The sequence below is a fragment of the Hesperophylax consimilis genome, chromosome 27 (assembly GCF_061612785.1).
Source record: "Hesperophylax consimilis isolate HC1 chromosome 27, BYU_Hcon_1.0, whole genome shotgun sequence".
In the NCBI taxonomy this organism is placed as follows: Eukaryota; Metazoa; Arthropoda; class Insecta; order Trichoptera; family Limnephilidae; genus Hesperophylax; species Hesperophylax consimilis.
The window spans coordinates 20750924-20774837 of NC_142862.1; the positions used below are offsets into that span (position 1 = coordinate 20750924).

The following is a 23914-nucleotide window of genomic DNA, read 5'->3' on the forward strand; positions in this document are numbered from 1 at the left end:
GAACGCATAAAGGAAATAACTTTAAAAAAATTCAGTATTATAGCTAAGATTATCTGTGACAGTTTCACATGATAAACTTTTTTGCTTTCTTATAAAAAATATTTATATAATAAACAATAAACGAACGTTTCTAGACTCCGTTTGTCAAGCGATTTTAATGCTTATTACCTACAATATAATACCAATACCAAGAATATACACATTTTTGGCTTGTAGCTTCTTCAAGCAGCTGCGGTGTGAACATCGTCAACAACTGTCGATATGGAGAAATGGAGATTAAGATATTAAAATCCCTCGACCGTGGAAAAAATTCCAAATTCCTACAGATAGACATACATGGTTTATATAAAATCTAATGAAATATTAATTAAGCAACAATTGTTAGCCTGAAACCTTGTAAATAGCCTGTTGGCCATATAAATTCAAAACATCTTAGAAAAAATTAATGCCGCCGACGGGAATCGAACCCACTGACTTATGATTGCTGGTCAGGTGCACTGGCCACTATTCTACTTGGCTTTTTTTAAACCACCAAAAAGTTCAATAAATACTAGTATTTTATTAACAATTATTGCCATCTCTTATCTTGTCTATTATACTAAAAAAATTCGCCATCCGAACTACGTTACAGATTTTCATAGGGTATTTATTCAGTATCATTTGGGGAATTTCTTCCGGAAAGTTTATATATTTAACACCAGTATTATATTTATAGAAAGTATAGAAAATTCGAGCGACGTCAGGTACACATGAGCTAGTAAATTATAAACTATTTTTTCCACCTGTAAAAAGGAAAAAAATAAAAAATTGTTGATTGAAGTATTAGTACATATTGAATTATTTGTGCGTGTTGGGAATAAGCAGACGTGGCTAAGTGGTACAGAGCGTCTGACCGGACATCAGAAGGCGCGGGTTCAATTCCCGTCGACGGTATGTATTTTTAATCGGGATATATTTTCAATTTGTTTTTATATTACTATTGGCGACTAATTATTGCTTATAATATTTTATTAATTATACTCCAAAGTTTAATTGTTGATTATATCTCATTACATATTTAAAAGTCTATATAATGACCTGCAAGTCTATACATCGCCTGAGCTTATCAATCTTATATAAAATCACATTAGTATCTTCCGTCAAGATCTATCCGTTACCGATTTTTTTACCTTGTTTAACACAAATCTCTATATTATTAGACATTTCAATCCCAATTAACGCGTGCGACCATACATTCATGCATGAGTTTAGAATGTATCAGAAGCATCTCCTATTCCTTATCCTTAATTCCTCAACACAGAATTATTTGTTAATTCATTATTTTTATTATGTACACCAGAGTGGTCATTGAAGCCGAAAAAGCCATTTAAAATCGATTATCAATGCCAACAACAAAATATCTAATAAAACGTATTTTCTGCAATTCATAGATACAGGATTCAGACGAAAATACTTTTATATTGACCCCGTTAAATAATCTTAAGCAATATTATCTCTTTCAGGCTGATAGTGTCATTATAGCCAAGTTGAAATATCGTAGAAAGGATTTCCTCATCCTAATTTCGTCTAGTGGTATTTTGAATCACTTGGTCGTGCAACGTCTTTTGGGAATTTCCCGACCACTGTACGCAACAAAATACCTTTCTTTCATGGAAATTACATTTACAACGGCCTTGATTTCTTAGCAGATCTCCTGGTATGTAATTAGATTAAACACGAATTCAAATAGCTGAAATAAACAAATATTATTATTACCCAGGCACCGTTTGGCTGAGGGCCGGCCCTGTAGGGAGGGGAAGGAGATGGGGTGGAGAAAGGAGGGGAAGTACCCGGCTATTCAGATTTGATCAACAAACACGGCTAAAATTATTGCAACCACATTTCAATTCTGAATCTTACACCAGGGCACACTGATAGTACGAGTATTTTCCATAATTATTTTAAAATAATTTACAGTGACTTAAATGCACTGTACATAATTTTAAATTAATAAGTGAAATAAATAAAAATGTAGAAAATGAAATTTATTTGCGCACGCCAGGATTTGAACCTGCGACCTCCGGATTGCTAATTCATAGCTTTACCCCTCTACCAAGAAAGCCTTCAATATTAAACATTTGAAAAACATATAATTTATTAATACGGTGTCTTGTCTTATTTTTTGAGAGTTGAAATAATATTCGAAAACTACATAGCTCCTGATGGGATTGACGTTGTGACCTATTCCATGAATTATCAGAGTTCCCCGTTGGATGGGGTAAAAGACGTATTCATCACCATTGACCTCTGTGGTTAATTGTCTCTTGTTTTTCTGATGTTTCAGAGTAAATACGCTGTGTTCTTTCATGGACGAAAATATTCAAATTTATGCATAGTAATGTACAATTCATTACCATAAAGTATTCCATGTTTGCGGTTTTATAGCACGACGTCGATGGACTACAGATAACGAGAAGTACTTCGTAGTTATATTTCAAGAATATATCGACTTAGAGTTCAGATCAGGGGTGGATTGAACCATTCATGAGGAACGGTTGCGCGACCTTTTTCATACAAAACTATATAATTTAGAACACAACAAGTAAATAAAATAGCAAATATCTGGTAAAGATATTTCACAAGTTTCAGACCGTTAGTTTATTATAACGAACATAATTTTCTGCGCAGGGTCTTGCAGGATTCGGTTTATGTCCATTGCTTACCGACCCGTGGGACGACTAGCTTAATTTAATTAATTTTACTGACGAACACATTGCATTTCATGGTACTAAGAAAATATATTTGTAAAAGTGTATTCTCACGGTTTCCGGGAAACCTCAGGGTTTTCTGTTATTATAAAATATATTTTTCGTAGTATTTCATATTTCTTCTTCCACGGTTGAATAAAATCGTAAGAAAACACTAAACATCGTTTAAAAAAATAACACTTAAATGTGGCAATAAATGTTACAATATCATCAGAAAGTATAATTGTGGCATTAGATGGTACAATATCATCAGAAAGTATAAATGTGGCATTAGATGGTACAATATCATCAGAAAGTATAATTGTGGCATTAGATGGTACAATATCATCAGAAAGTATAATTGTGGCATTAGATGGTACAATATCATCAGAAAGTATAAATGTGGCATTAGATGGTACAATATCATCAGAAAGTATAATTGTGGCATTAGATGGTACAATATCATCAGAAAGTAAAATTGTGGCATTAGATGGTACAATATCATCAGAAAGCATAAATGTTGCATTATATGGTACAATATCATCAGAAAGTAAAAATGTTCCATTAAATGGTACAATATCATCAGAAATAATAAATGTGGCATTAGATGGTACAATGTCATCAGAAATAATAAATGTGGCATTAGATGGTACAATATCATCAGAAAGTATAATCATTAGATGGTACAATATCATCAGAAAGTATAGTTGTGGCATTAGATGGTACAATATCATCAGAAAGTATAATTGTGGCATTAGATGGTACAATATCATCAGAAAGTATTATTGTGGCATTAGATGGTACAATATCATCAGAAAGTATAAATGTGGCATTAGATGGTACAATATCATCAGAAAGTATAATTGTGGCATTAGATGGTACAATATCATCAGACAGAATAAATGTTGCATTAGATGGTACAATATCATCAGAAAGTATAATTGTGGCATTAGATGGTACAATATCATCAGACAGAATAAATGTTGCATTAGATGGTACAATATCATCAGAAAGTAAAAATGTTCCATTAAATGGTACAATATCATCAGAAATAATAAATGTGGCATTAGATGGTACAATGTCATCAGAAATAATAAATGTGGCATTAGATGGTACAATATCATCAGAAAGTATAATTGTGGCATTAGATGGTACAATATCATCAGAAAGTATAAATGTGGCATTAGATGGTACAATATCATCAGAAAGTATAATTGTGGCATTAGATGGTACAATATCATCAGAAAGCATAAATGTGGCATTATATGGTACAATATCATCAGAAAGCATAAATGTTGTATTAGATGGTACAGTATCATCATAAAGTATAATTGTGGCATTAGATGGTACAATATCATCAGAAAGTATAAAACAATTACAAAGCTCTAGAATCACATAAAAGTAAGAAATACAAGTACGTATACATAGACTTATGTTAAATTAATATTGATTGAAATGATATAATAGTTATAGCCTTTTTGTACCTACCTACCGTGCAATTACGTAGATTCGCCACATCTGCGTATGTATGGATAACATTTTTTTTATTTAACGCCTTAGAAGGCTTTTACATACTATGCATAATAATAGTTGGCTAATTTATTTAGCGCCGTTTTCGTGGAAAATCACCTCAAGGGCGCTTATATTGAATGTAGCTTCAATTCGGGAGGCGTGTATAATCGTGGATAACCAACACCCCTGCCATAGGTCACCCCAAGTGTTTCGCTACGTTTCATGATTTACCAGGGGTGCCAGGGTTCATGAGGTGAGGTTTGTCTAAGTTTTGGCGGTGAATGCGTTTGCCCACATACCGCGTGGCAGGTCGAATCGGGAAAGGCTGGTTGAGGGAGACCTTTTGATCTCTCCATCTGGACTCTCTCAGGATGGATGGATTCATACGTTCGTCACCCCTGGACACATTGACCCCCTACCCACTCCTCCTGTGTGGAGCTAATGTTAAAAAAGCTAGCGAGATTCATGCCTGAAATTTGGTTCAATGAACTCAAATTTACTTTGAATTTAGGTGTTATAATTGTTTTTAACCGATTAACCAAAGTCTTTTAAACTTTGTTATTTTCAAAATTTGAACTAATTAGTCAAGACAGACATTCAGACTAATGTGACGTATCTGCTCTCGTATATGTAACTTGGGTTTAATGAAATCTGGAACTTTTGCTTGAATTATGTTGAAATAATATATGATTGGATACTAGTTGTACCCCGCCACGTATTGCTGTGGCTCAATCTGTCTGTTAAGATAGAGAAAAAATAGACCGCGTTACTTTTACGTCTAACAGATGGCCTGTTTTCTAAAATAGCATTTTTTTACCTGTAGGTAACATAGGTAACTTTTCTGTAGGTCTTTTGAAGATTAACAATTCCGTTGTACATTATTTTGATGTATCTCATAAGGTTTAGCCAGCGTAAGCAATGTAAGCGCCCGAAAATATTTTTTTGAAGATTTGATTAAAAAAATCGTCTTTCTCTACTTTCTGTACCATCCGAAAGAAATTCTCTAAATGATAGTGAAAACCCTATCAAACACTGTTGCATAGTTTGGAAGAACTAAATGCACAAATAGAAAGACGCGGATAGTGACTTTGTTTGACACTATGTACATATTTAGAGATAGAAGAAGATGATTGTGGGAACAATTCAAATCTGCGATAAACTAGGTACAGAATTATTTTCTCAATAATTCTTTATTTGAAATGCGGATTATTTTTGTTGAAATTTTTGTCATAATGTAATTCAAATTTTACCAACATTCGACAGGTAAATTTCTGAACGTCTCTAAATTTGAAAATGTTTATATTTGAAAGGCAACGAACTCGGGATTTTTCACATGGCCGTGCAAGTAAACAATATAATTTGTGATGTGATGTGAAAACGTAAACATTTTAAAGTTGAAAACGCACATTTTCTCATAGTTTCAGTACACATAATGAATTTATGCCGCCGTTCTTGCAATAGTTAACACCTAAGTACTTGACCGGGGTTCGATTATCGGCCGTGGCAATTTTAATTTTATTTTTAACTAACTGACATGTACCTGACGTGGCTGGGAGTTATCCTTGGAGAAAGACACGTTATACCATCGCAGACTTTATTGTAGGCCTTTTTAAGATATACAATTCCGTAGTACATTATTATGTGTACCTAATAAAGTTTAGCTAGGGTTAGCATAAACATAAAGTTTTGATATAATTTTTTTTCTACTTTCTGTAATTATAAGTGAAAGTGAAAACCCTGTCAAAATCCGTTTCGTAGTTTATAAAAACTATGCACACAAACAGACAAACGCGTATATTATTTAAAGAATACGTTAAAAAATGATGTCTCTTGATTTTTCTAGTATGTTACTAATTACAATCTCAGCGTCATTTTCGACCGAATCAATTATTGAAAAATAAGGTACTCATAACACTTATCTACGCTGATAACACTTCATTATCATAGCTTTATTACATATCTTAAATTAACTAACACGCCATTCCCTACTAAAATATTTCTATTGAACCTTCAAGTTTTTGGGTTCCAAAAAAAAAGTTATTTTTTAAGATAATATCTATACATTTATAGAGCCGAAACGGTAATTATATAAAATTCCCTCAGTTGAAAAAAAATCGGAAAGTATGCACCGAGACATTTTTTTCTGTTATTCAACAGTCATTTGTCGAGAGATATTTGCTCTATTTTAAGAGTCGTGTTTGATTATTATTCTCATAATTTTTGCACAATTATCATCGTTTTTCAATATTTCCGCGTTTCCTCTGGCATTCGTATTTACATATTTCCTTATCAAACCATCTTCTTCTTCTTTTTGAAAGCCTATTACGGAGCCTTAATCAACTCAATCACCAATCTCTTTTCAATTTTCGCCCGAAGCACGTACTCGTAGGTGCATACATAAAGCTGTATATTTGAAGTACTGCCATAAAATATTCTCGTACGAGTAGCTCCCACTTCTAGACTGGATCACCTCCACCTTGAAGAAGGTTTTGAACCCTCGGTGATTGTGTACACTCCTGGTACCATGTTAATCCTGTTTTAACCTGTAGACCAAGGGTTCCAAACCAGTAGACCGCTGAGAAAACTTTGGTCGATTCCAATAATTACGAAAGTAAATTACATATAATTAAGAAAAAATAAATATAAATATTTATTTATAATTTACAACCGTGGATGAAAAAATACACCGGGTATCTAGCATGGTAGATCTGTACAACCCTATATCAATACGATATTGACGTAATCCGTCATCTATGGTCGGTTAGCGATATTTGCGAGCACGGTCAGAATATGATTCCAACAGTCGTAGTATACAAAAACCGCTGCTTTTAGCGCGGCCTCCAAGATGTCAGATATAAGCTGTCAATATACACAATTTCGTGGATAGTGTCGTTCGTTATGCAAAATGGCCTTTAATCGATGGAGCGGAACTAACTAAGCTCATAGAACTGAAAGAAATCGTATACACACTCCTTAGACCTAATTAAGTCGCTATACGTGGATTCTGTTCCTGCTTGGTGAAACAAAAGTGCTTAGCTATGTCTAAAGACCTCATGAACTAATTAACTCCCTTTTTAGTATCAAAAAATACTTACGGACAGCAAACAAAATTTTTTTTTTACTAATTATTTTTACATAAAGCTACAAAAAAGTGAGATGACAATAACGTTTTTAGTATATTGGTCTAATAAAATGCGTGTTTTATATTTAATCCATTTTATTTTTTATGTTCGCATTAAGAATTTTAATGTATAAAAATAAATATTTTTATTAATAATAATAAAACTTAAAAGTGTATTTTATCACCTTTCAAGTGCAGTTTTTAGTTTTCAGATACGTTCACAAATATTCCGTTTATATGGATTTATTTGCTAAGCGGAAATAGTCTTTTCTTTCAAAATATGGACCGAGGAGCTAGAAACGCTCGATTTCGCGCAAAAGTGGTTTATATTTTTTTTTTGTTTTAAAAGTTTTATAAGAAAGAAGAAAAGATGATCAAGAAAAACTGTCACAGATAATCTTAGCCATTTTATTGTATTATTTAAAGTTGTCTCTTAAATGTATTCATACATATTCATAGTATTATACGAATATTATATATTATATAAACTTTTTTATTTTGTAATTATTGTAATTAACAATTATATTTTAATTCTACTCAAACAAAACGATAGAAACATCTTTAATTTATTCAAAGCATATATTTGGTACGCATAACGTAAACGGATTCGTAATAAAGATTAATCTAAATGGTGATTTTACGTTAAGGCTCCGGGGGTTTACACGAGGCTCACATTTTAATTAACTCCGATGAATTCGTAACGATAATATATATTTTTCTAGTGGGATCCCTACGGATGTAAGTTATTTATATTTAAGATTAATAAAAACAGGATCTTACCTTGAAAATATTTTATGTAAAACGATTTTAAAATTTTATAATTTTAAAAGTTTTCGACTTTAATGTTAGCGGTAAGCATCAGTTTTTTTTTTCTACACGATGAATTAGTAACTTCCCGAGGGATTCACCTGGACATCTGAGATTTTAGTAATATATTCATAAGAAATAATTCAAATAAACCCCACGATATAATAAATATCCGGTTTCTAGGTCTATTCGGGCAAAGTCGACCGTAGGTCCATCCATTACGCCGGTTCACGCGCCGAATATTGTTTTACGCGACTTATGTCGTGGAGAAAGGATGAAAGTAGATTGAATGCTGTTGAAATGAGACCCTGAGGCGTATGTGTGATAAAACCATGTTTGATCGTGGGAGGAATGCGGAGATCCGCAAAGAGTGCAAGGCTGATGTAAGCGTAATGAGTAAGATTAAGAAAGGGACGCTTAGATGTTTTGGGCATGTAGAGCGAATGAGCGAAGAAAGGAGTGTAAGGAGAATATATGATGCAAATTTGAATGGTAATGAGCAAGACATGGCACGATCAAGTGAATCAGATACTCGAGTCGGGCCATGTCAAGAGTCAGAATAATAGAAGAGTATGTATGAGACGATGTATGAATGTGAATGAGGCAAGAAGTGTGTGCCAACACCGAGTTGTTTGGCGGTCCGTCCTCTCTGCCTAAGGGGAAACTGCGTAACGGTTAGTTAGTTAGTTAGTTATGTCGTTAAGATTCCCACTTTATTTTGGAGATTTGAATCATGGTAAAAAGTAACTGCCAACTTCGAAAAGGTTGAGAACCCTTGCTGTAGACAACCTTTCGAGGTCAGTTGCAAAGGCCGCTAGGATATTTAAGATTACGAGAATATACGAGTAGTTGATAAAGGATAAAGTAAATAACACCCTGCATACAGAAATTTCCACTCAACTGAAACCCAACTACTTCGTATGCTGTCAGACATAACTCTTGCAATAGAGTCAGGTAAGAGTAAGAGTTTCTTAGACATGGGCGCTGCGTTTGACACGATTGATCACGACTTGGCTCACTCTTAGACATGAGTGCAGCGTTTTACACGATTGATCACGACTGTCTCATTAAGAGATTAGAGGAAACATTCGGTTTGAATTCCGACATCAAAAAGTGGCTGGCATCCTATCTATCCATTCACTTACAAGACGTAAAGGTTGGAAATAAAATGTCTAACTTCACAACACTTTCTTCAGGGGTACCCCAAGGATCCGTTTTGGGTCTACTTCTCTTCCTCCTTTTTACAAATGATGTCGCCAAAATAATCGGTCATTAGGTTTTTACTCTCATTGCTACGTTGACGATCAGCAAGTTTATTTCTACTGTTCTCCAAAAGAAATTGAACAACTGATATTTGAAAACGTATGATCGATTTCATAGGAATTGAGGAAAAAACAGCTTAATTTTGACACAAGGTCATGCCCACAACACAAAGACATTTCAAACATTGTAATTCTATCGGTTTATTTTTTATGACGTACTAGGTATTTTTTACTTAACAAAACATAGTTACAGTAAGTAAGTACAATATGACAGTAAAAAAAATTATCATCCTAACTAATTTTTTCACAGATTAAAGAAAAAATCTCTCTTTGAATACCTACGTTCATTTGAATTTCACTTTTCTTTTCTTGGATGAATGAAGTGGAATAACACTTCAATGATATCCGATCTACTTGTAACTCAGCAATAAACTCGTTGTCAATGACACTGCATTCTATCAACTTTTGGTGGCAATCACGTACACACGCGCGGACGTCAAATCGGATGTCATTACAGCAATTAATATACAAAATATGTCGGTCCTACCCAATCGGGATTTGGCGCAGTTGTTAGCGCGGTTAACTCAAGCCCCCAGGGGAAGAAGTTTCAATCCTATACCTATTTTTCATTTTTAAAAGTCAGTCAAAACAAAAAAAAAATACTTCAATTATTATAAATAAACTTATTTTTTATGGGTTGATTCGTTCAGTGTTGTTTTTCCCTAAGACGACTCCGGTAACGCTCTTGATCAGAACACTACCTTCAGCCTCACACCATACCCCAATTGGGGATGTTATAGTCTCACTGGCTCCAGACGGTTGGCAGCAGTCGGGACTATAGTGCTTTTTCAAAAGGTTTTGTGGTGCTCCAGCCCAGAGGTGCTTCCCTAAATTTTATGACATAATAGTGGAGTTCAAGTTCGGAGGTGAAAGGTGTAGGAAATCGGGCATAAAACATTTAAACCGTCTGAGATATTATATCTTTTGAGTTTTGTGCCTTCTGACATATTTTATGACCGAAGGTGCGGCCAATTAACCATCTAATAGAATCAAAGTTCAGGGATCGTCTGATAACAGACTCACTATACTGATAGTCCTTGATTAATACTTACTTTTTTTAAAGCCCATAATAGTTAACAACAAGTATTGCCTTCGAAATTACGAAGCTAAACCTACAAAGTAGCACATGTCCAAAAAAGTGCTGAAAAAACCATAAAGGTGTTGTAATCTGCTGACATTTCAGGTAATTATCTTTTCGTCATTAATGAAACAGGACTTAAGGTTTTTTTTGAATGATAATAAATGTTAACTTATACAAAAAGACTTTGCAAACAACAGAATTCTAATTAATGAGATTAATTGATAAAATCCATTTACAACTTCAGCGATTTTCGGCATATTTTTTCGGTGAATTTTAATTTTATGTAATTAAAAATTAGTAAGCTAAAATTAAAATTTCCCAAATGCAGTCAGTTTCCTTTTATAAGTAATTAAGGTAGATAAAAAAAAATATTAAAAAAAAAATCGTATTAGCCGTGGTGAGTGATCCCGAATATTTTGCGTTTTTTTTTTCAAAACTGGAACTGATTTTATCAAGAACCCAGACCATACCGTGACTTTTCACGGGTTCTCGCTAGTATGTAATATCTTATGATGAAGTATGTAATATCTTACCTTGAAATCCATTATTAATTGATTAGTATGAAGCAAAAAATTAAGAACTGCTTTGACTTTGGCACCACGTTTTTGATAAAACTTTTCTACTTCAATTAAATTGTCTTGAACTAGTGAAGTTATTACCGTCCATCAACTTTTTATTAGAAAGTCGAATATTTAAACGAATATTTGAAACAGAAAAATCATAAAAAGATACGGTCATATCTAGGACTTTAACCCAGGACCCTTTCTTGCCTGGGCACCCCTCTACTAACTGAGCTAATGGGATCCTATCCCCTTCTGTCATATTTAACTGTATCATACTTCGCATAAGAACTACCGACATTGCCTTCATTTTTCTCATCGCACATTTTTATTGGCTGCTATCTTTATGTATGACCGCAAGATTCAACTCGAACTAAACGCAATCTAGACAGTGTCTTATATAAATACATCTTTGCAGTGCCCCGGCAAGGCAAGGGACCTGGGTTCGAGTCCTAAATGTGATCCTGTCTTTTTCTGTTTAAAATATTCGTTTAGTAATTTCCAATATTGTCTTCAATAATTAAATATTTAAAATATCCATTCATCATAGATTCTTTCATATTTCCGCAGGTCATTTACAGTAGAATAATCTTATATTCAGGAATCATAAAAGCTCTCAACTTTATTTACCAATAACGTTTTTTTTAAACAAATAACCGGTTTCAAAAATAAAACGGGATATCTTTAGATTTAAAATCACGTGTAGTCGATAAATTGTGATATCTTTGATATATCTTACGTTTTAATTACGCCATATGATAATTTATGGTGAAGGAGTTTAACTTTAGTATTGACATAGTCCTACACATAATTATGGGATTCCTTGGATGAGGAAAAATTCCTAAGTATTTAGATATTTATAGTCAAAAAGTTTGAACGCTTCATCCTGGTTTCGGTTCCAACAAAAAATTTCAATTTTTCAGTTCTTTGCAGTTTCAGAATAGCTTCAGTTTAGCTTCAGTAAGCTTCAGTGTAGCTTCAGTATAGCTTCCGTATAGCTTCAGTATAGCTTCAGTATAGCTTCAGTATAGCTTCAGTATGGCTTCAGTATAGCTTCAGTATAGCTTCAGTATAGCTTCAGTACAGCTTCAGTACAGCTTCAGTTTACTGACCCTTCAGAAAAGTTATAAGAGAAAGCAGTTATAATTTAAATAAAAAAATGTAATAAAGAAATTGATTTTTATTGAAGGAAGTGAAAATGAAAGTAAACAAGTCTTTATATTTTTGACAATTTTATTTTTATTTTTAAGTGATTTAAAGCACAAGAGTCCAAACTATTAACTGTCTGGAGCAATTAAGACTATGGCATCCCCAATTGGGGTATATTGTGAAGGTAGTGGGGAGGGGAAGAAGATAGGAAAGGTGGGGGAGTACCTGATTATTCAAATCTGGTCACCAAACATGGCTAAAGCCAAATCAAGCGACATTTATATTCTGAATATATGTCTTACACCAGGGCGATACTATATATTATTTGAAATGAATAAATTGTGAAATAACACAAATTAATCACATAAAATTTACTTGCCGGGATTTGAAACCGCAACCATCGCATTGCGTTGTTAGTGGAGAGCCTTACCCCTCGACAACGGAGGCCGTCAAAATAAAATAATTAATTTATTTTTATTAAAATATACAAAAAGAAATAAATTTTAAATATAAACATTTATATAATGCGGTTAATTTGAATCATCGTCAGTTGTATGGTAAGCGAATCATTTAAATAATGCGGTTAAGTTGAATCATCATCAGTTTTATGGTAAGTGAATCGTTTATTTTATTGAATTTTACGGTAAAAATATACCATACATCATAATTCATGTCACAGAATGACAATTAACTGTGGCATTTGATCATATAATGACGACAAAAAGTATAAAATTAATACTAAAAGGAGATTCAAGTATGAGTAGACTAACATTGTATTAGTAATGATTTAGAACATTAGTAAAGCCTTTTGTAACTGGCTTCTGTGCAGTTAAACAGATCCGCTACATATATAATGCGGTTAAGTTGAATCATCATCAGTTGTATGGTAAGCGAATCATTTATATAATGCGGTTAAGTTTAATCAACATCAATTGTTTGGTAAGCGAATCATTTATATAATGCGGTTAAGTTGAATCATCATCAGTTGTATGGTAAGCGAATCATTTATATAATGCGGTTAAGTTTAATCATCATCAGTTGTATGGTAAGCGAATCATTTATATAATGCGGTTAAGTTTAATTATCATCAGTTGTATGGTAAGCGAATCATTTATATAATGCGGTTAAGTTTAATCATCATCAGTTATATGGTAAGCGAATCATTTATATAATGCGGTTAAGTTTAATCATCATCAGTTGTATGGTAAGCGAATCATTTATATAATGCGGTTAAGTTTAATCAACATCAATTGTTATATAGAAAAACCATAGATTAATTAAGAAAATAATTACTCTACATTAATCTTAGTTATAAGCCACTGAGATATAATTCTAAGAGATAGGTTAGGTATAGGTTAAATGTATAAATTAAGTCGTTAAGCGCCCTTGAGGTGATTTTGATCCGATGATGATCAAAATTTTGATCGACAAATGATCCGATCATTATTGATATTATTATTATTATTATTTCAAAACACTGCAGAGTTATAACTATACATTCTTGGAAGTGTCTGATCTGGTTGCCGGAAGGAAGCTTATTTTTTTTTAAATCGAAGATAGAATTTTATTATTTTGTCCGGAGCCTCTTAGGATTCGAAAAAAACTTTTGTAAATAAAAGTTTAAATACAAAAATTAACCAGAGCCGTGCGAAAATAATTTCCGTGAAATCTGCGTTGTGACAGTACCCATACATTGCAAAATGTCTGAAACCCTGGGGGTTTTGTAAAATATTATATGTGAAATATGTAACTTATATTTACATTACTATAAAAAAGTGTAATTCACTGGGTAGTTTCCTTGGGTAGTGAGTTGACAATAGTCGCGTTTATTTTTTTAACCACCTAACCTAACCTAACCCCATACAGGCCCTGAAGATAATATTTCCCTCGGGGCCTATATCATCGGCCTGTGTCAAAGGAAGGAGAGGAAGGTCTGGCAAGGAAAAATGCATGAGGGTTAGGTAGGAATCTAGGGATCAGTATCAGGAGTGACGAATGAATGATCTATCTCTCCCGATTCGGCACAAGGCAATGGGTCGAGAGACTAGTTGGAAGGGTCAAAGGGTCTCCCCAATCCAGCCTCTCCTGACCCGGCACGACACGCGCTAATTAAATCAAAGCAGGTTAAATCATCAAAGCGAACCACTTGAAGTGACCTCTGCCAGAGGTGTTATCTAATAAATGGTTCCCGGGGCTGCGTTGAACAATATATAATTAATTTATACAGCTATTCCTCGGTGTTATAAACGATTAAGAAATACAGAAATAAATCTTGATTTAAACCACTTTTTTCAAATTTATGGCTGACCGGTTTCAGAGCAACTATTCAGCCTTTTCAGAACAGGACCTGACAAAGGAGTGGGTGCTCTAAAACCGGTCTTCGTTAAAATAAAAAAGGGAGATTTAATTTGCTGGCGCGATTTGTGTAATTATTTATTTACACAGTTTATTAAACACGGCTAAAGCCATTTCAAGCAATGTTTCGGCTTCATTAAGCTATGCTGCATTTACTATCCCAGGTATACCCAAGCACTGGCATTGCCTACGTGGGATTTTTTTGTTAACATTGAACTTATTCTTTGTTAACTACATTTATTTATTTTTTTGTTAATTTCTTTCTCTCGATAGAATAGTTTGTTTATTTCTATTGCCTCTTGAAGAGAATGATTGTTTTATTATTTTCAGAGAGAAAATAAATACAATTTATTAAAAAGACAGCAACTTTGTTTACATCACTTTATTTTCATATACACAATATGTTTCCCGAATAATGTTCTTTTCATCAGGATTTAAATGTAAATACACACTCAAGTGTGTTTATATAAAAATAAACTAATGTATGCTAAGTTTTTTTTTAAATAAAATACATTGTGACATCACAAAGTGATAATCGGTCGGAATACAAAATATGTTTTTTTTTTATTAATATATAAAAAATAAATTAATCTAAAGTGGTGGTCTTTCACAAGGGAATACTGAGAGAATTTACCTTTCTGATATTTTCTTTAGTCGTGTATTCATTAAGACGAAATAAGATCCTAAAAAAATATCAGTTATGGGCGTGAACGCGATTTAAGTGGGCGAAGCAAATTAGTTTCACACGCGCTCCGCTCGAATTAAATATTATAATATTTCGGGGTGCAGGGGAATGAAGTACGTTGCAATGGGGAACACCCGACACAACGAACAGTTCGAAGTCAGAGCAGCGATGAAATCCACTAGATGGTACCCATGAGTAAGGTTTGAACATGAAATGCTTAATAATGGGCGTCTTTCAAACTATGTGAATAGTAATATTAAGTTGAATGTGCATGTTTTAGGCAAATTTCGATAGAAACGTTACCTATTGCAGAAGGAGCTCATAATTTTATGATTCTTATCAGATTTCTGTAACCATACTGCTAGACGGTAGGCAGTAACTTATGACTCGTAACCGACGTGTTCTTCATTGACAGATGTCAAAGCAATACGGTATTCAATCACGAATCATTTTCATAATATCTGATCATAATTATATCTGAATATATTGACAAGATAAATAAAATATCAGTCATTTTCAATATTTATTATTATCGTTTACAAAAAGTTACATAAAACAAATAATTATGTAATGTAAAAAGCATAAGATGCAACTTTTTTTTGTATAAAGGCCATCATTTATTATAATATAAGTTAGAAATAGTAAAAATAATTTTATATAAAAAACGAAAATAATTATTCAATAAATAGCATTTCGTCGAAATCTAAACGACGATTTCCAAATTGACGTTCTTTACATACAATATCTAAGATATGTGGAGGATCACGAACATTCATAGACCTTGTGACTCCAGGATCGATAAGCTCGACAAGAATGCAATCCATTTAAAAATTAGTTAATTTAATAAGCATTTTTTCTTCCCAGAACTTGTCATCTCGAAGTATACGCTCAACTATCTCTAAGTTAGATAATTACAATCATAAAAAGAGTCGTGCTGCGAAATTCTATTTAATACAGTTAAAGAAAAAATATGTCTTCTATTCTCCTTCCTTCCAGAATAACGGGTTTCTTCTCGTCCTGTGTAAACAAAACTTTTACTTTATTTACGTCAATTTTTTTTTTTTTTTAAATTTTTTTTATTAAAAGTATACAATACAGAATATAGTATATTATATAAAGCATTGTACTCCCAGGAGTTAATAAACTCATTGCGGGAATGATACGCATTACATGAAACATATAGCTGTATGTATTAAATGGACACATGATGGGACATACACAACATTATTATTTCAGATAGTCATTAATAAGATGAAGTTTGAGCATGTTACTTTGGGTCTTTTTACATTGACTTGCACATTTGATCTCGTTGGGTAGTTGATTATATTTTGTGTGAGCTATGTATTCCAGGGATCTTAGTCCATATTTTGTTGATTTGATTTTTGGTATATGTAGTTTGTTGTGATTTCTCGTGTTGTGTTGGTGTACGTCGTAATTGTAATAGAGTGTAGTGTTGGAATGTGCCGAGTGTTGAATTACTTTTAATATAGTTTTCGTTATTTCAAAAGTGGGAATGGTATTAAAATGAAGTATTTGGGTGTTTCTGTAGATGTCTTTGACATGTGTGTCCCAAGGTAAACTGAAAATATTTCGCAGGGCTCTATTTTGGACGACTTGGACTTCTGAAATCATTTTTTTTGTAGCAAATCCCCAGATTCCGGCGAGATATATTAGATGTGAGTGAATCATAGCATGGTAAATCGATTTTAATAGAGAGGGAGGAAGTAACCCGCGAAGTCTATATAAAACACCAGTTATATGAGTAATTTTGGATAGAACATGTTTAAATTGGTGATTCCATGTGAGTTGTGAATCAATGAAAAGGCCAAGATATTTTGTAACATCAGCCCTTTCAAGGCGGTTATTATCAAGACTTATATTAAGACATACATTTTTTATTTGCAAACAGTATGTAATGTGTTTTTTTTATGTTTAGGCTAAGTTTGTTTAATCGCAGCCAGTTTGCCAGGCAAGCTACATCACTTTCCATTTCCTTTTCAAGTTCGTTTAAATCATTATTGTGATAAAGAATCACTGTATCATCTGCATAGAGTTGTATTGTACCCTTAAGTCCCCATTTAGCAATATCATTTATATATATTAAAAATAGTAATGGTCCAAGTACGGAGCCCTGAGGCACGCCACATTTCATCGTTCCCATGCTGCTTGTCCCCTTTCCAACAAAGGTCTGACAGTGTCGGTTAGAGAGGTAGCTACACAGTAACTTCAGGGGAGTGCCTACTATGCCTAGGTGTTCTAGCTTCTTTAGTAGTATCCCATGGTCAACCGTATCGAAAGCCTTTTTTAAATCTATAAATAAGCCTGCAGCATGCTTACCCTGGTCTATATGCTTTTGGAGGGCGTATACAAAATCGAAGGCAGCACATTTTGTGTTAGATTGGTTTCTGAATCCATACTGTTGGGATGCGAGTAAATTGTTTGATAGGAGATATTTAGTGAGCCTAAGCTTAATAACCTTTTCAAAAACTTTAGAGACGACAAAGAGGATGGATATAGGACGGTAATTAGAAGGATTTTTTTTGCAATCATCTTTGTAAATCGGAATTATTTTTGCTATCTTTAGTTGATCTGGGAAGATTCCACTATTCAGGGATTGATTAATAAGAAAAACAAGGTGGTCAGCTAATATATCTTTGCAAAAGTTCAGGTACACTAGTGTAATTCCATCTAAACCTGGAGATGCATTAGACTTTAGTTGAGAGATGATACTGAGAACTTCTGTTTTATTTGTTTTGGCCATGTATAAGGACTGGATTGCTTTTTGATCCGTGTTTATAGTGATAGAATCATCTGGATATGATGCAATTGTAGCTGCTAAGTTTTCCCCAACTGATATAAAGAAGTTGTTAAAAGTTGAAGCTATCTGTGTTGGGCATGTTATTTCTTCATTCTTAATGAGAAGACATTCAATTTCATCTTTCTGGGGTGTCGAGCTATTTGTTAGAATTGCATTTATTATTTTCCATGTCTGTCGCGGATAACGCAGGTTTTCTTTAAATATAGTCGTGTAGTATTTGGTTTTAGCATATCTTCTATAGTTGGTAACTTGATTTCTTGTTTTATTTCTCAGTGCTGTGAATATATCACTTTGCTGATTTTTTTTCCAGATTTTAAACGCATTGTTGCGCTGTTTGATAAGTGCATTTAATTTTGCATCAAATCATGGAGTATTACCCCTCCGTTGGTCTCCTATGCGTAACTCAGATTTATGTTGGGATGATTTTATTGCTGTTTTGATGTATTCATTAAAATTATTATAGATTTCATTGGCATTACTGGTGGTTTCGTGTGGAAAGTTGTGGGATTCTACATATGGTTTTAACATGTTTTTATCGGTTTTGGTGTTGTTTGAAAAAGAATGTATTCTATTATTAGTGTGATGTTTCAAGCTGTTTTGGTAATCTAATATCAAAATGTTATGATCACTTAGGTAGGCATCTATATTTGCAGTAGTTGAGGAAATATTTTGTCTGTTTGAGATGATATGGTCTATTAGAGAAGTAGAGGTATCTGTTACTCGTGTAGGATAGGATGTGTTACATATGAAACAGTTGTATGAGTGTTGATGTATTTAAGAGATGTATTATTTTTTTGAAGAATGTCAATGTTGAAATCACCAAAGATAAGGGTATCATCTATACAGTTATTTAAAATAGATTCATGATACATTAAGAATTCGTTAATGTTTGAGGTAGGCTTTCTGTTTATAACATAAATATTTAACGGTTTAAAATTTCTATTACGGATATATAATTGAAAACAATATGTATGGGAAATATGTATTTGAAAATTTTTTACGACTTCAATACGTTCATAATAAAATTATATGTTTAAATCAGAATTTTTCTCCGGTGAAATCGGTCCTTTCGGCATCGGATTATTGATATATTAAGTATTTTCGTGATAAAATAAAAACAATATTAGAAACATTATGTTAATTCACTTTTCAATCAAATTTTGGAATTATACACACGAGCGTATAAGTACGTATAGACGGGTATATACAAGTGTATAAATTACCTGCTGTAATATAGATAGAGGTGGTATATTGCTGAGTCTAGAAGCAAGCATTAATTGCACATTTTTTCTGTGTTCTTTATTCTGCCTTTGATTTTTTTCACCCTGCTTACTAGCGGATACCTGTTCTTTTTTTCTTTGTTGCCATATGCCTTTGCCTTTGTTGTTATATGATATTGGTCGGTTTTTGTATTGATTTGTTGATTATAAACGTACCTACATGTTATCTGGGTTATAAATGTGAGAATGTTGTCGATATATTTGGGGATTCCGTATTATAGGCCAGTACACATAGCGCCAAAAAGGGGGTTGCGATCGTAATTATTCCGGTAGTCCCAATTTTTTTATATGTTTTATAAACTGATCCCATGATGTATAATCTGAATTTCCGACCATGGCGCACCTGTGCTCGCGCCACCATTTAAAAAAAAACCGGCTGTAATCGCGCCAAAATCTAGTTTTTCCAAAATATCTCATTCTCAATGCAAATTTTGGCTAAATTAGCTAGATAATTAAAGTAAAACATAAAATTACCTACAACTTTTGTGAAAACAATTTTCTTCAATCTCTAATAGGTACCGAGGTAGAAAGTCGTAAAGGTGCGTATATTTTTGAAAAAAACAAGTTTTTTGCGCGACTAGCTTTGATTTTTTGTAAATATCTCGTTTCCAGTACAATTTTGTGAAAAAATTATTGATACTAATTTTGTAGAAAATAAAATTTCATAAAATAAATAGGTATATAATTTATGTGTTTTAATTCTAATACGTATCCAAGCTCTAATCCACCAAAACCAGGCCAAAAATTGAAACAGAGGTAAAGTGTTTTAAATTTCATTCCTTAATTTTATTTTTCTTCAACAATTATTGTTGTGAGAACATATCAGTTGACAACAATCGTCATGCCTGCGTCAGACCTAGCTATAAGGGGCTGGAAACGGCATGCACGTTAGTGTCATAAGAACTAGAGCCAGCAAATAGTGAAAACTTTTCAGGTTCATTCATCTCTGGTCCGTGCTGAAAAATAATGTCAGTTTTTGTTAATTTTTTTAGATCGCTTATTTAATCATATAAAATTAATATTATTTACTTTATATTTACAGAAATTGTGAAAAAATTACCATGTTGAGTGTCGGTATAGTGTTTAACACAATACTCGTATTTTCTTTATTATTTGCAATATTATCTGGATGAAGTTTTGCGGAATTTTTCCTAAAATGAGAAATATTGTTAATTATTTATACTGTCTCTATTCCCTAATTATTTAGAGATGTATTAAGACATGCCCGACAAACTTTCACCAACAATTCCTGAGCTTATTTGGTGTAAAAAATGCATTTCGGTAAAAATAAAAATATGTCACCGGAAATCAAAATTAATTTACTTCTTATATTCCAAATTCAATATGCTCAGAAGTTTATCGACTGCGTATATATGTATATATCTACATATATAAAATTATTTAAGCTGACATTGTACAATTATGTTCTGTAAAAAACGTATCCCAAAGATCTATTTTTATGTGTGTATTTAAGTAGTACCTTCTCCATTCCGTTAAACATTTTCCTTGGTGCCGTAATTTTGTTCGGGATAAAACTCCTTTTGTCTTCTGTTTTCCCATATTTAACTGAAACGTAAGTATATATTAGCCAAGAGATTTATTATAAATTGGTTCAATTTTACCTTAAATTTGAAAATCATTTCAACGTAAGTAAGTGCAGTAACTTGGGGAGATAATTGCACAATTCTATCTACAACAAATGATCTAACAATCTAAACTTAAAATATTAATGACTCTTTTTAATATTCGAATGACTTTAGGTACTTTATAGGTGACATATGTCTAATTGTCTGTATGGAGAAAAACTTTCGATGTAGAGTTTTTGTTTTATGGAAAAAAACTTTCGAATTTCAAAAATTTGTTGTTGGGTAATTTAACTGGTTTTGGTGGATAAGAGCTTGGATACATATTAGAGTTAAAACACATAAATTAAATACCTATTTATTTTATGAAATTTTATTTTCTACAAAATTAGTATCAATAATTTTTTCACAAAATTGTACTGGAAACGAGATATTTACAAAAAACAAAAGCTAGTCGCGCAAAAAACTTGTTTTTTTCAAAAATATACGCACCTTTACGACTTTCTACCTCGGTACCTATTAGAGATTGAAGAAAATTGTTTACACAAAAGTAGTAAGTAATTTTATGTTCTACTTTAATTGTTCAGCTAATTTAGCCGAAATTTGCATTGGGAATGAGATATTTTGGAAAAACTAGATTTTGGAGCGATTTCGGCCGGTTTTTTTCAAAATGGCGGCGCGAGCACAGGTGTGCCAAGGTCGGAAACTCAGATTTTACATCAGGGGACCAGTTTATAAAACATATAAAAAAATTGGGACTACCGGAATAATTACGATCGCGAATCGGTAATTGCCCTGGAGTATTAGTAATGAAACGAACTCTTCACAAACACTTTATTGAAATATAAGAGAATACCACTCCTTAGTAAAAAAACTCCTTTTATTTTACCATAATTTATTAGATATTCCATTGTTACAACTAACATGACTGTATAATTAGAAATTAATGTAAAAGCCCAGTAGGGCGTAAATAAATAAAACTAGGAAAACGATTCTAGTGAAGGGGCACTCTATAACATTCTGTGCCGCTGGTTGTGACAACCGGACAGACAGCCGCGTCGCGTGAAAAAAAAGATTAATAGTAAAAAAGTCTACTTGGGCTAGAAATGATATATAATAACATAACGACAATACTTTAGTGTCACCTTTTTTCTCAAGTGCCTACACATTTACGCATTTAACAATGTATTCTTTTGTATTGGTTATTATTTATATTTATATTTATTATTTATATAAAAAAACCTTTACTCACTTGAGGAAGAAGTTAAATTATAAAAAACAGAAAATTTCACTAATAGATTTCAAAGTATCGTTTGATTAAATAAAAAAATACGTAAAAGAAATGACCGGAGCGACCGGCCGGGTGACACAACCTTACAGGCCGGAACTTTCGCGGCGTCTGAATCAATACGTAGTAACTCCTTGTCAACCCGCACACAAATATACTACGCACAATAGAGAGTTTTGAAGTACTGGCGGTCGTTTTTCGTGTATCTGGCCAGAAATTGGATTTTCGCGAGTGTTTTTATTTTAATTAATTCTTATGAATACATTAATAAAATCTCTAATCTTTTGTGAGGGAGTCGTCGGGAAGTTACTAATTCATCGTCTAGAAAAATAAAATCTGGTACTTGCCGCTTATCTTACAACATTTTACATTTAATAAAATGTACTTATCGTTTTACATAATATATTTAATTGTAAGGTCCTGTTTTTATTCATCTTAAATATAAATAACTTGCATCCCTTCGAATCCCTCTAGAAACATTTAAGATTTTAGTAATAAGCTCATCAGAAATAATTAAAATGTGAGCGTCGGGGCAAATCCCCGTTATCAGGGTATTGTGTCGCCAAATAATTAACATATTATAATAAGGACATATTCCCTAAAAAAAAGCTAGTTAATGTTAAAAACATATAAGGAAAAATGCCTACAAATCTCTGAAAAATGTGTTAATTTTACGTGATGTTATTTGATATTTTTGTCACGATCGTTGAATATAGAATATATGTCGCAATACCTAGGAAATAACAAAGACTGTATACAGAAATAATACATATAAATGTTAACTAAATCCCCGAAAGTTCTTCGCCGATTGCTTTGAAATTTTTATACAACGTTGCATTCAAATACGCGTGTATTTTTATATTCATATATTATATAAATGTGAAAAACAGCGCCATCTGTTAGAAGTAAAAGCAAAACGCGCTATCGTTTCTCTATCTATCGACAGACTGATCACCAGCAACACGTGGTGGGGTACAGCTAGTAAGTAATGCACAAGAGAGACTCTGACGACTTAGTTTTTGGGCACATAATACCATTATGTCCTCACGCCCACATTATACACAAAAGAATATCCAGAGCCACTGGTAAGCGTTCAAAGCTTGTTTAAAAGGGAGACATGTAAATACGAATGTTAAGAGGAAGAGCGTTAATACAAAAAACGATAATAACTAAGCGAAAATACAGGGTTTTCCAAGAAGAGGTGTTATTTTGAATCGCCCGCTATTTCAGTAGATGTTAATTTTGAAGCTGTCATTTTTTAACATTTGACAAGTAGAAACTACGCCATTAATAAAAATGGAACGATACACGCTTCAGCAACGCATTGAAATTATAAAAAATTCACTTGAGTGAATCAAATGCAAATCATCTTGAGTGATAAGGCCCATTTCCACCTCGGTAGCTTCGTCAACAAGCAAAATTGTCGCATCTGGGGCTCGAAAAACCCAAGACTTATTGTTGAATAGCCTCTCTATCCTCAACGTGTGACTGTTTGTTGCGGTTTATGGTCCAGCGGAGTCATTGGACCTTACTTTTTCGAAAATGAGGCTGGAGCAACAGTTACGGTGAATGGATTGCGCTATCGAGAGATGATTAATGATTTTTATGGCCGGAATTGGATGATATT

At 33.0% G+C, this 23914-nt stretch overlaps 1 long non-coding RNA gene across 1 annotated transcript; it reads right to left on the reverse strand.

Annotated features, from left to right (window-relative positions):
- Positions 1-20183: 20183 nt before the first annotated feature.
- On the reverse strand, positions 20184-22678 carry LOC149410737 (uncharacterized). Its single transcript, XR_016304987.1, has 4 exons — positions 22252-22678; positions 20897-20982; positions 20477-20567; positions 20184-20372 (listed from the first exon to the last, which is right to left on the reverse strand). It is a non-coding gene; the product is annotated as an uncharacterized LOC149410737 (long non-coding RNA).
- Between the last annotated feature and the right edge of the window lie 1236 nt (positions 22679-23914).